Raw genomic sequence first — 12,046 nt, 5'->3', positions numbered from 1 at the left:
ATGTAGTGTCCACATCAGATTTTTAATAAAACGTTCATTAACGAAATTAAAGTACATAGGTTAACAGAAAAAAAATTGTGAACATATTAAAATCATCCTTGAATTTTTTCTATCATTATGAAACTGATACTATCAATCGTTAAATAAATCGAAAAAGATGTAAAGCAACTAATAGCCAATATGTTTTTTTTTTTTTAATGAAAGAAAATAACAATTATTAGTTATTTTAGTGATGACATTTTAGGAAATAAACAATAATAATAATACTTTTATTATTAATCAATTATTTATCATAATTATTATCACTGATTGAAAATATAATTAAGTATGATAACAATAAATAACGTAAGAAAGTGGAGATTTCAAGGAGAGTACAATAAATTAAGATATATTGCTGTAGTTATATCTTATACGTATTTGTAGTCTTATAAGACATATTTTTAACGATGTTAAGGCCATTTTTTAGAATTACAAAGAATAGTCAATCTTGTGATGTCCCCTAGCTGTCTTGCATATTAGCGTAATTTTTCTTATTTGTTAATATTTTCATTATTTAAGAATAATTTATATAGTTTCTGTAAGCCGAAATGCATTTATTGTATCGACTTAACCTATTTATAAAGGATATTTCAACATATTATTTAAATTTTAATGAATATAAATTACTTTAAAAATATTTATAACCCTCAGAAACTTTTTATTTTCAGTTCTTTAAATTTTAAAAGATGCAAATTTTGACCTTATTTATAATAAAAGTTATTTAAATTTAACAGATTAAACACAAACTTTGTTTTAAAATTTTGTTTATTTATCATCTAAACGAAATATAAATTGAACTTAAATAATTTAATTTAATTTTTAAATAGGTATATTAATGTCAATCGTAATAATTTTAACTCATTTTCTAGAGTCATTTCTTTTTTTTTTATCTTCTTAATTTTTCACTCTGATGATTTTTAAAAAATAAAAAAATTAAAAGTACGATTAGTAGAATAACATAATTAAACTTCTCAGGTTCATTCTAATATAAAGATTTTTTAAACAATTTTTTTTTTAATTTTAAAAAACACCTATATATGTTTTTAATTGTATTCATTTTATTTAGGTACTTGCATAAAAGAATTATAATAGCCCGTACACATTATTGTGTACATACAATAATACATCGAAGATTTCTTAAAAAAGGAAATATATTCACTATGTGACACTCCACATTACGTTTATATAAAACTCGACATTATATAAAATTACATAATAATTGTTTGTCCATGTGTAGATAATTTCATTCTCTAAGGATTCAATATCTTTGACTCGCTTGTACTTATTAATTATCATTTAAAATAATAATGGTAATTAGTTGTTATAAAAGTCTAGCCATCGCTAATGAAGTTAATTAACTCCCTGGTATTTTGAAGTGATGAGCTAAGTTTTTCTTTCATGTATTTTTTAACGGATAATGATGGGAAAATCCATTAATTAGATAAAGTGGACACTTATTAGCTAATAAGTGTTATCAGCAAGAAACACAGTACATAGTAATAATGTCTTATGCTTTTTCCAATGAAGATAATTTTATAATTTCTCTAATGCGATAAAATTTATCTATACACAGAGTGATTCAGAATTGCGCAACACTTAGAAAACTGATTTAATGTATTAATAAAAGGAAAAAAGTTGCTATAAATATATGTTCGTTTTGTTTTCCAGTTAGGGGTAGCAAAATATTTCGCCCTGATCCCTATTCGAAGGTATAATGAAATTCTTGAAGGCATATGATAACGGTATGCTGAAATTCTAGGGATTCTAATTAAGGAATAAATCTGATGTCCTGCATCGGACCTAAAATTCAGAAGAATTTTTGAAAATTTTCTGTTTTCTTATTTTAACTTTTATTGAAGGGTGTGTGAGATTTGAAAAACTTTACTTAAGAAACTTTTTAAAGCTTAACCTATATATGAATATTTTTAGAAAAATTTTTCTTAAAATTTATTTTTCTTCATCACTTAAAGGGCTATTAATTTAAAATAGTTTTGGCAACTATATTATATTTCGGCCTCAAAATGAGGAACAATATTTTTCACTACTATCATAATAGTTATATTTTATTTTTTCAATATTTTGTTGTCGTTATAATAATATTTATACTATATCTTAGCTAAAGGTCGAGATTTGATAAAACAACCAGGACTGTCACAAACCGAATATTAGTTGATGTGAAGAAAATTCGAAAAAAAATCTGTTTTACCTTTTCAGTGGTTTCAATTATTTTCCCTAACTTTTATTCTACGTTGTTCATTTTATACAAAACTTTTTATTTTTACTTCCTTTTACGAAGTAAAGAAAGCATTGTGATCGCGAAAAATTTCGATTTACAGATTTCAATGGTAATATCTACTTTGACCATCCCTGAATACATTTTGAGTGGTTTCGGCGTGACGTCTGTACGTACGTACGTATGTGCGTAGGTATTTTGCATAACTCAAAAACGATTAGCCATAGAATGTTGAAATTTTGGATTTAGGACTTATCTAGTTGTGCACCTTCCCTTTTGATTGCAATTGACTGAACCAAAAGTATCCAAAAAAGCCCAAAATCCAAAAGTTTGGATTTTGGACATTTTCTTAACTGCAGCAATGAGCCCTCATCGAGAGCTTTTCAACGGTATATCGTAATTGGTACTAATTTTCATCGGTTCCAGATTTACAGCCAAATAAGAGTTTAATTAATGAAATACTTGGACTTTACATAGGGAAGGCACAACATCGGTTCGAATCCGACTTCATTTACGACTTTTTTTTTAAATTTAAATATATTGATTTATTAATAAATTATTAACCTCTGACTTTAAAAAAAATTTACAATCAATAATAGCAATTAAAAAAAAATTAAAAAAATCAGACGTTATTAGTGAAATAAAATTTTATTTACTTTTAAAGATGTGTATATCTAATTTAATAGGTGTAAAAGGAAGTCACGTGGTGTACACATCGGATTTTTTATATAGTTATCCTTACAAAAAAGAATTAAGAATTGCAAAATAAAATAAGCTTTAAAAAATGTAATAATATCGACTTAAAGCCCAATAAAAATTAGAGAATAATAATTTTTTTAGTTAATCTCGGCGTTAAATATATTGTTCTATCTGGAATAAGTAAATTATTATTTTTTCTTAAAAATAAACAAAAACTTAAATTAAAAATACTGAATAAAGTTTATTAATTATGCTTATCTTAGTTATAATTAAACAGTTGCCTATTTATTAATGATGTCATTAAACATTTTTAATAATAAATTTTACTTTGAATGTTTTTTTTTAATAATTTTATTTACAGTTGCATCAACAATTAAAGTCATTTGCGACTTAACAGTGTAATGTAAATGTATCAGTAAATTTGTAGTCTTGAACAAACTCAGATCGACTACTCCTGAAACCGTGTGGTTAATTGAAACCCAACCACCAAAGAACACCAGTATCCACAATCTAGTTTTCCAATCCGTATAAAAGTAACTGATTTCACTAGGATTTGAACCTGAGAACGTTGACTTTGAAATCAACTGATTTGCGATGATGAGTTCACCACTAGAACAACCCGGTGGGTACTTTTAAATTTGACCGCATTAATTTCGTAAATAAAAAAATAATTTTAAAAGTGTACACAGATTTACGTACCGGATGAACTTTTGATTTCGTGAGCGGTCTATTATAAGAACAATTTACTGTTTCTGATGATATTACCCTTGTCTTAAAATGAAAATAAATAAATAAAATAATCGGGAGGTAGTTTACATATTAATAACATGAAGCCGGATTGCCGGGTAAGGATACTCAAGGGCATCACGCAGAACAATTATAATTATTTTATTCAGACTAGGGTTAGCGTATAGCCTCCAGCACACTCACGTCCTCATCTGCGTGTTTAAAGTTATGTTTCGATTTGCACTCGGTTAGTAGCCTAGATTTTCTTACTATAATCTCTTTCTCTCTCATAATTTTTTTAATTTAATACCGTGACCCGAAAAAAAATTAAAAAAGTGGTACCGCCTACATCCCATTGCCTCTCAATTGTTCAACGATCAGTATGTTTCTGCCATTAAATCCCGAGTTAACTTATAACATAATTATATAACTAGATATTTTTTAATATTATTTATTTAATTTGCCTATACTATATTATATTAATTAAAACAATTTTAAGAATTGAATATATATTTTTTTAGAATTTATTAATTTACTTTTAAGTATTTATTCTGAAAAAAATTATTGATATTTTTACTTTCCCGGCGAATAAATCGAGAATAGCTACATTAAAGAGGAAATTTTGTGGTGATCATGGCAGAACTGAGATATCTGGTTTTTTGTCAATCTCTGTATTTGAGTCCAAATAGTTAATAAAGACAAAAAAACATATTATGTATGTACGTATGTATGTCGCACTGCTTTTCGGCTTAAATCTCAGGATTGATCAAATCAATTTTCTTCAGATTTGGCTCAAATATTTCTATATATGGGGCATTGAATCATATTAATTTTTTCAAAATTCGTTTAGGTGGTGAGGGGATATCGCGACAAACCAATTTAGATTTTCTTCAGTGGCATTTTAGAAAAAACTTTATTAAAGTCAATTTGTTACCTACAATGCAATATAAATAATAATTTCCTTTTTTTGTTTTAATCTACATCAGGCTCTTAAATGGGAATATATGTCTTTTATTTTTCTCTGTCTCTCTTCAGTTTAAATATTTTTTACCCAATGCTCAAAAAGGAGTGTAATTTATTTTGGGTGTATGTGTGTTTATTTCACCGTAGTAGCTCAATGGCAGAACCGTTTTAGATGTATGGCCCAGCGTTGGAATTCTTACATTACCGGGAGTGTCATAGACTATATATATATATATATGTGTGTGTGTGTGTGTGTGTGTGTGTGTGTGTGTGTGTGTGTGTGTTTAAATAAATTAATAACTAATGAATAACTAAAACTTTGAAAAAGCTATGCAAAGATCAAGCATAACTTGTTCGGCATATCCGAGAAAGTCATGCAATACTTTGCCAGCTTTTTTCTAGATTTACTTCTGAATAACTTTCTTTTTCTTTAAATATCTACCAGAGTACAAATTTAGAAATCTACATCATACAGTTTATCATTACTAATAATGTGTTAGTGTCAAGTAAAATGTGTTGTTTTTCCCCCTATATTTTAATTTAATTTTACAATATAATTCTAGATCATTTTCAGCGTCTTATCCATTATCTAAGTCATATAAATACTGCTGGGAGATTCTAATAATAACACAGAAAAAAGATACTAAGCATATAGCTTACCTTTTTAAAAAAAAATGATTATTTAGGTATTATTAAAGATAAACAAAATCGATTCATATTCTTTTAAATGCATCTTATTTAAAGTTACAAAATTGATTATGAATTTTTTTTTATTTGCTGATGAATTTAAAGCTTAATTTATTCATTTTTTGGAAACTTTAAAAAAAAATCAATATTATTTATAAGACTTATCTTCAATATTGAAATTAGAATAAACTGAAAATAAACTAAAAAAGCAGATTTTTTGATTTTTCATTTTTTCATTTTTTTTGAACTTTATTTTATTTTTATCTATTAAATTCTATTAACGAAAAGTTTTCTCATTATCATCGCCCGATTTTGAAATTTTTTGATTCCTTCTATTTTATAAGTAGTACATCAGAAAAGGTTAAATAAAATTAAAAAAATAAAGAATCCTATTGTGTTCGTTTCTATAAGCCGTGATAAAAAAAAAGTGTTTTATTTAAAATTATTCATTATTGTTATTATGACTGAGACAAAGCGATATGTGTAAATAAAAATTTAATCTCATAGTTCGTGATATTCCAGACGATATACATAGTCTTGTAAGAAAATTATCCCAGAGTGAAATATTACGTCCATCTGGCTTCCAAAAATTTGGAACAATAAAATTTTCCATTAGAGTTCCGATATTCCAGTTCGGTTTCATTGATTAAAATAACAAAATTAATTATGTTTTATAAATTTTATTCGATTGATCGCATTTCTACCTGTTACAGTCAATGAGTTAATTCCTGAAATGAAATATTGTTTGGCGAAATATTTATTTTTCTCGGTCTTGAGTTATTTTCTTTCATTTCCTTTTAGATTCTTTCCTTCCTAAAATTTGTAATATTTTAATTCTTCTTCTTCCTGTGCATCTCCTTTCCTCTACTTTCCCCTCATGAGCTTTCGCTGAAGATAATTTCTACATTGGATTTCCGAAACCAAAGTATTTTCTTCTCCCTTATTGTTTTCATCACATTCTTCTGTTCTTCAACTCTTTTCAGTACTTTGTTTCTCATTTTGTTTGTCCATTTCTGTTTCTAAATTCTTCTCTGTGACTGCATTTCAAAATTCTTCTTTCTGGCCATCAATGATTTGGACCTATATAAAAGCGCACTTCACACAAAGCGTTCGGCAAAACTTCGATCGGAGTTCTTCTTTTTACCTGTAATCCTTATAATATTAAGGATTATACAGACGGCTCTAGACACGATAACTCTGTTGGTTGTACTTTTGTGTTTGGCAGTAGGACATGCATGTTTGGCCTCTCCAGCATTGTCAGTACTTTCGTCGCAGAGCTATTTACGAATAACAAGACCTTAAATATATTTAGCCCAACGTTCCGACACGTACTTGTCTGTTCAGATTCCATGAGTGTCTTGCAAGCCATTAGAAATATGTACTTCAGACACCCTATTGTCTATGATATACAGTCTTGAAAACATTAACTATTAATCGTGAGCAGAAGAATAAAAATAACTTTTTCCCCTACACCCCTGAACTGGATCTGCAGTCAAGCATGACTTAGTCCAACTCTAACGGGCCTCCCGCCTGCCGTATGCCAGGTCAGCCCGCCAGTTCTGGATCTTCTTATCTTAATTTGCCTGCCTCTAGCTTCAGAGGCGGGGGTAACCGGGCCCGACTATACCGTTCCCACGACCCCACCCCATCCGTCGGGACTCTGTTTTTTCTCCTTTGTTTGACCCGGTGGTCGGGGGTCCCCGTGCCTCCTCACTGCCGCCCAGCCGTGCAAGCACGGACCTAAAAAAGATAATCTAAAAATTTGATGCCAGTATAAGTATTGGTATAATACAAAGAGCCTCTTTTGTTCTTTTTCAGTGGTCGTTGTTTTTCAGGTTATTTTTGCTAATATCTCTGAAATAACCCAACGTAATACAACTGTGAACTTCCGCTGGATCCCCAGCCATATTGGAATTTCAGGCAATGAGCGAGCTGATCGTAGGGCAAAAGAGGTTTGTTCGTAGCCTCCTTTCACTAATCGCGTGGTTTCAAATGATCTTATCTGTTTTCTGAAGAATGTGTTCCTGATGAGTGACAGTGAATGGAATGCTATCATCAGTAATAAACTTCGTCCAGTTAAGGACACTATGTCACTCACGAGCTCTTCATGCAGGAATAACCGTCGTGAGAAGGTTATTATTTGCCGTTTGCCAATAGAACACACCAGACTCACTCGTGAATATCTGAGACTCAAACTGAAGCACCGTTTGTGCTCGCTGCGTGACTGCCAACTGACAGTACACCACATACTAATGGACTGTGTCTGTTACGTGGCACTGCGTAGGAAATTTAAATTTGTACTTAACATCAGAAATATTTTAGGTAACAATATGATTACGTTATCGAATGACATAGATTTATTAAGGCTGTACATCTGAATTCAAAAATGTAATTATTCATACAATTTTTTTTCCGTCTATGTATATCATTTCGTGTATGTCGGATGTGTTTATATTACTTTAGTATAATTTTTAGGTTAATTTTTTATTACTTCCTTGTACGAAGTAAAGGAAGTAATAATATGATCGCGAATGTGATTGCGAAAAAAATCGGTTTTCAGATTTCAGCGGAAATATCCATTTTGACCATCCCTGAATCCATTTCAGTTTAGGCGTCACGTATGTACGTATATATACATACATACGTATATACGTATGTATCTCGCATAACTCAAAAATGATTAGCCGTAGGTTATAGAAATTTTTTCTATCCCTGAATCCATTTTGACTAGTTTCGGCGTGACGTCTGTACGTAATTTTTCATCTATCTTCTATTATACAAGTAGTATATCAGAAATGGTTAATTTAAAAAAAAAATAAAGAATCCTATTGTGTTCGTTTCTATAAGCCGTGATAAAAAAATATGTTCTTACATATCTCGCACTTCTCAAAAACGATTAGCCGTAGGATGTTGAATTTTGGATTTAGGACTGTTGTAACATCTAGTTATGAACCTCCACTTTTGATTGCAATAGACTGAAGAAAAAGTGTCCAAAAAAGCCCAAAATCCAAAATAATTTTGATTCTTAACTGCGGTAATAAGCCCTCATTGAGATTTTTTCAACGATATATCATAAGTGGTACTTATTTTCATTGGTTCCAGAGTTATAGTCAAATGAAATTTTAATTAATGAAATATTTGGACTTACAAGGGTAAGGCACATCAGTTCAAATCAGTCTTCATTTCAATAGGTATTTATATCTTGATAAATTTAGCTCAAAAGCACCTTAAATTTAGTTAAATTAACGATAAAGGTTCATTAAATCCGTTCAACGATATTCCAAACGATACAAACATATCAGCGATCTGTACAAATTGTGATAGTTTTATAAAGATGCATTCTGATATTAACTGTTCAGAAAAAACACCAAAGAAAGCACTTTTGCAACAAGCAAGTAGATAATAAGATTATTTAGTTGATTCATAAAATGATAAAGTCAATTACAAAAGTAATTTTTTATTTCTTTACCGAAACAATTTATTACAAACCTGCTGCTGTTCTACTTTTAATCGAATAAAGTTGTAATTTAAAGTAAATTAACTTGAAATTATTTTATAAAGTTTAAGGATAATCACCGTTCTTTTAACAACTAAGATTAGTATCTTTTATTTAAAAAATCGCTGAATCATTTGTCATTGCATTACATATCGATGATTGATGTAAAATAATAATAGTAATAACGGTCATAAAAATACTTTTGACAAGAACTAATTTATTATTGTTATACGACGATTTTAGTAAAAGAACTAAATTCTTTAACAATTATACTTGATAAATTGCTGGTTTAGTGCATTAGGTTGGTTGTAAAGAAACAGATGTAGTTGTTTCCTGTCGATTCCTATTAGACGGGTAGTGCCTCTCTATTATATTCTCTACAGCACTTTAACTGACCCCAATTTACCCTCCTGGAGCGTTGCTTTTCTCTACTATTCTTTTTCACAACATGCATGGCTCTGCTTTTTTTCTTATTTTCTGAGAATTCCATTATTCTCAGCGGTGTATGATTGTTTTCGAAGACTGAAATTACTTTTTCCCCTAATTGTATTTCATTCTATTTCTGCTTTGCCATTTAAAAACATCCACTTATTTGTTCTTATGTTATTCCATCTAATCTTTAATATACTGTAAGGAAAGGATTTGTTCATATTGAAACACGACCAAATCCGATTTTTCATAAAAATCTGTACCTTTCTGATTATTATTTGGTTATTTTACTGTGTCTCACGACCATATCGATCTTGATATTGAAACCAAAAATACACAATTTACTTCCCCGTATGTATCACGCTCCTTCCAGATTATGTAAATTTGATAAGGATTTAAAAAACTGAGCGTTATTTTAAAAAGGGTATCAATCAGTATTATTTAAAGATATATTGACAGAGTTATATTGTTCCTATAAAAAGAATTTTTTATTTGTATTATAAATAAATTGGTGAGAAGATCTTTTAAACGGTTCAATAATTTATATTTTAAAAAAATGGAAGCATAATTAGGTTCTTTCTCATAACCCGAAGTATTGTGTTGAGTTACAAGAAAACATATCTGGTTTGTTAGAGGTGGATATAAAATTTAGTGACTATTCTTTTAAACGAAGATTGCATATCAATAAATTACAAACGCAAAAATAATTTAACAACTATAATTTTCTCACTATCGATCTACTGTACATATGATTGAGCGCAAACAATGATCTAATAGCCAATTTTTGCTTTCCTGGAATCATATCTCTAGAGCTATGCTGCAAGAAAGAAAGTATGGTAATCAGTCAAAAAATAGAGTATCGGTTTTTATCATATCTCGACATTTCATAACTCAGGGATCCAAAGAAAAATCAAAAAAGAAATGGGGTAATGTTCGTATGTACGTGTGTGTTTGAATCTTAATAACTTTTGACTGGATGAACCAATTTTGGTGAAATTTGGTACAGAGATTCGTGTATATGAGGCAGTTTGTTGGTAAAAGTTTGGGTTAGATATCTCCAGGTGGTAGGGTAGATAACGTTTTGGGGTTAATTTTCTCAAAATTTTGCTAACAACCCCAGTTTATATTAAGTTTAGTACATACTTATCTTACCATTTTTAAAAAAAAAAACCTTTGCCTCTTCTCAAAAAAATCGAAAAAACTATCTTTTTATTACATATTTTTATAATAAGCCTACCGGGCTGATTTAGTGATTAACTCATCGTCTCAAATCAGTTGTTTAACAGCTGCTTTTCTCAAAGGTTTCGAGGTTCAAATAAGTAAATTTTGTTTCTTTTATATGAATTTGAATACTAGACAGTGGATACAAGTGTATTTTGGTAGTTGGGAACCTATCGCCTCAGGAATGGACGGCCTGAGTTTGTACAAGACTACACCTCATTTACATGTCGTATATATCATCCTTATCTCATTGAGCCGTCGGGGGGGGGGGGAGGTGGAGGGGGTAGGTTAGGAAAACAACAAAATACTTTTATAATATAAAAATTTTTTTTGAATTATCAATTAAAATATTGATTTAAAAAATATCGATTTTTTGAATTTTATACTTTTTTCACGCATCATTATTTTTCCACTACATAAAAATAAATAACCAATACCAGAAAAGTATAACTGCTTTGTTGTTAGTTGTTTATTTTTTATTTTTTTGTAAACTTATTCTGAAGAAAAATCTACTCTGATTTTTTGTTGAAGCCCCAAGAAATGATGTTATACTTCAAAATGGAGTACTCGTAAGCATTATAAATATTTAATAATTATTACCAGCTTTTAATAAGGCGCTTCTAAACAAAACAGTACGGTTTGCATATCTTAGAAAAAACTCAAACTCAAAATAACCCTTTTATTAATTATGTACCCTGCATCATTTTTAATTATACATGAGCAGCTAGGTGTTCTCCTTGTTCTCCTCAGTAACATATAATTCTATTGACCTATAATTTTATAAGATTATAGGTTTAATTCTATTCTAAAAACCTATAATCAGTAACCTTCAATTTACACCTACCCGTTTATTCTTAGTTGCCCCCTCTCTTCAGGATTTTTATTTCTACAAATTGATTAATCTTTTTATCATAGATAATATATATCATAAAAATTATAGTACTCATTTCTCTGTAACAAATCTCGCTGTTTTATCTTCAGTGATCCACTTTAGCATACTCTCGATTCATCACAAGTATACATTGAGATAGCATCCGACTGTCTGCTTAATTTTCATTTGCTAATTTTTTTCTTTGCCTAATTTTCATTTAAACTCTCGGTTAATTTACTAGCGCGAACGTAACTTGACACGCATATATTCTGTACGTCTTGTTTATGAGATATATAATTTTCTTCTGTGTGTGATATCTTTTAATGGCTTCCTGAATAGCTATTTTTGGTAACCAAATCAAATGTTTCTTGAAAACCAATAAATAAATGATACGGATTGGCATTCCATTTTATATATATTTGTAAAGAATTTATGTGATTGTAGCTTACCGGTCGTCCAGAAATGTTGCTTGTTCCTTCTACAGACATCTTTCGATTGCCTTTTTCACTATATCCACGATTAACCGTGTCATTACCTCGTTGACTACATAGAATAGAGCGGATTGTTATTATTCTACATTAATCGATTGCAAAGGTCTACAGTTAATGGGGGAACAACACTGCTATTAAATTATGTAATTACTATACATTTTGAAAAAAATTCACGGTAGATTAACAAAAAT

General features: G+C 29.5%; 1 protein-coding gene across 1 annotated transcript in view; it reads left to right on the top strand.

The window, feature by feature from the left end:
- Positions 1-12,046, top strand: part of Reg-5 (Rhythmically expressed gene 5) — a 129,703-nt gene that overhangs the window by 47,638 nt on the left and 70,019 nt on the right. The window lies entirely within an intron of this gene.

The sequence above is a fragment of the Lycorma delicatula genome, chromosome 8, assembly GCF_047948215.1.
Source record: "Lycorma delicatula isolate Av1 chromosome 8, ASM4794821v1, whole genome shotgun sequence".
Taxonomy (NCBI): Eukaryota; Metazoa; Arthropoda; class Insecta; order Hemiptera; family Fulgoridae; genus Lycorma; species Lycorma delicatula.
This window is presented reverse-complemented; position numbering and strand designations above follow the sequence as displayed.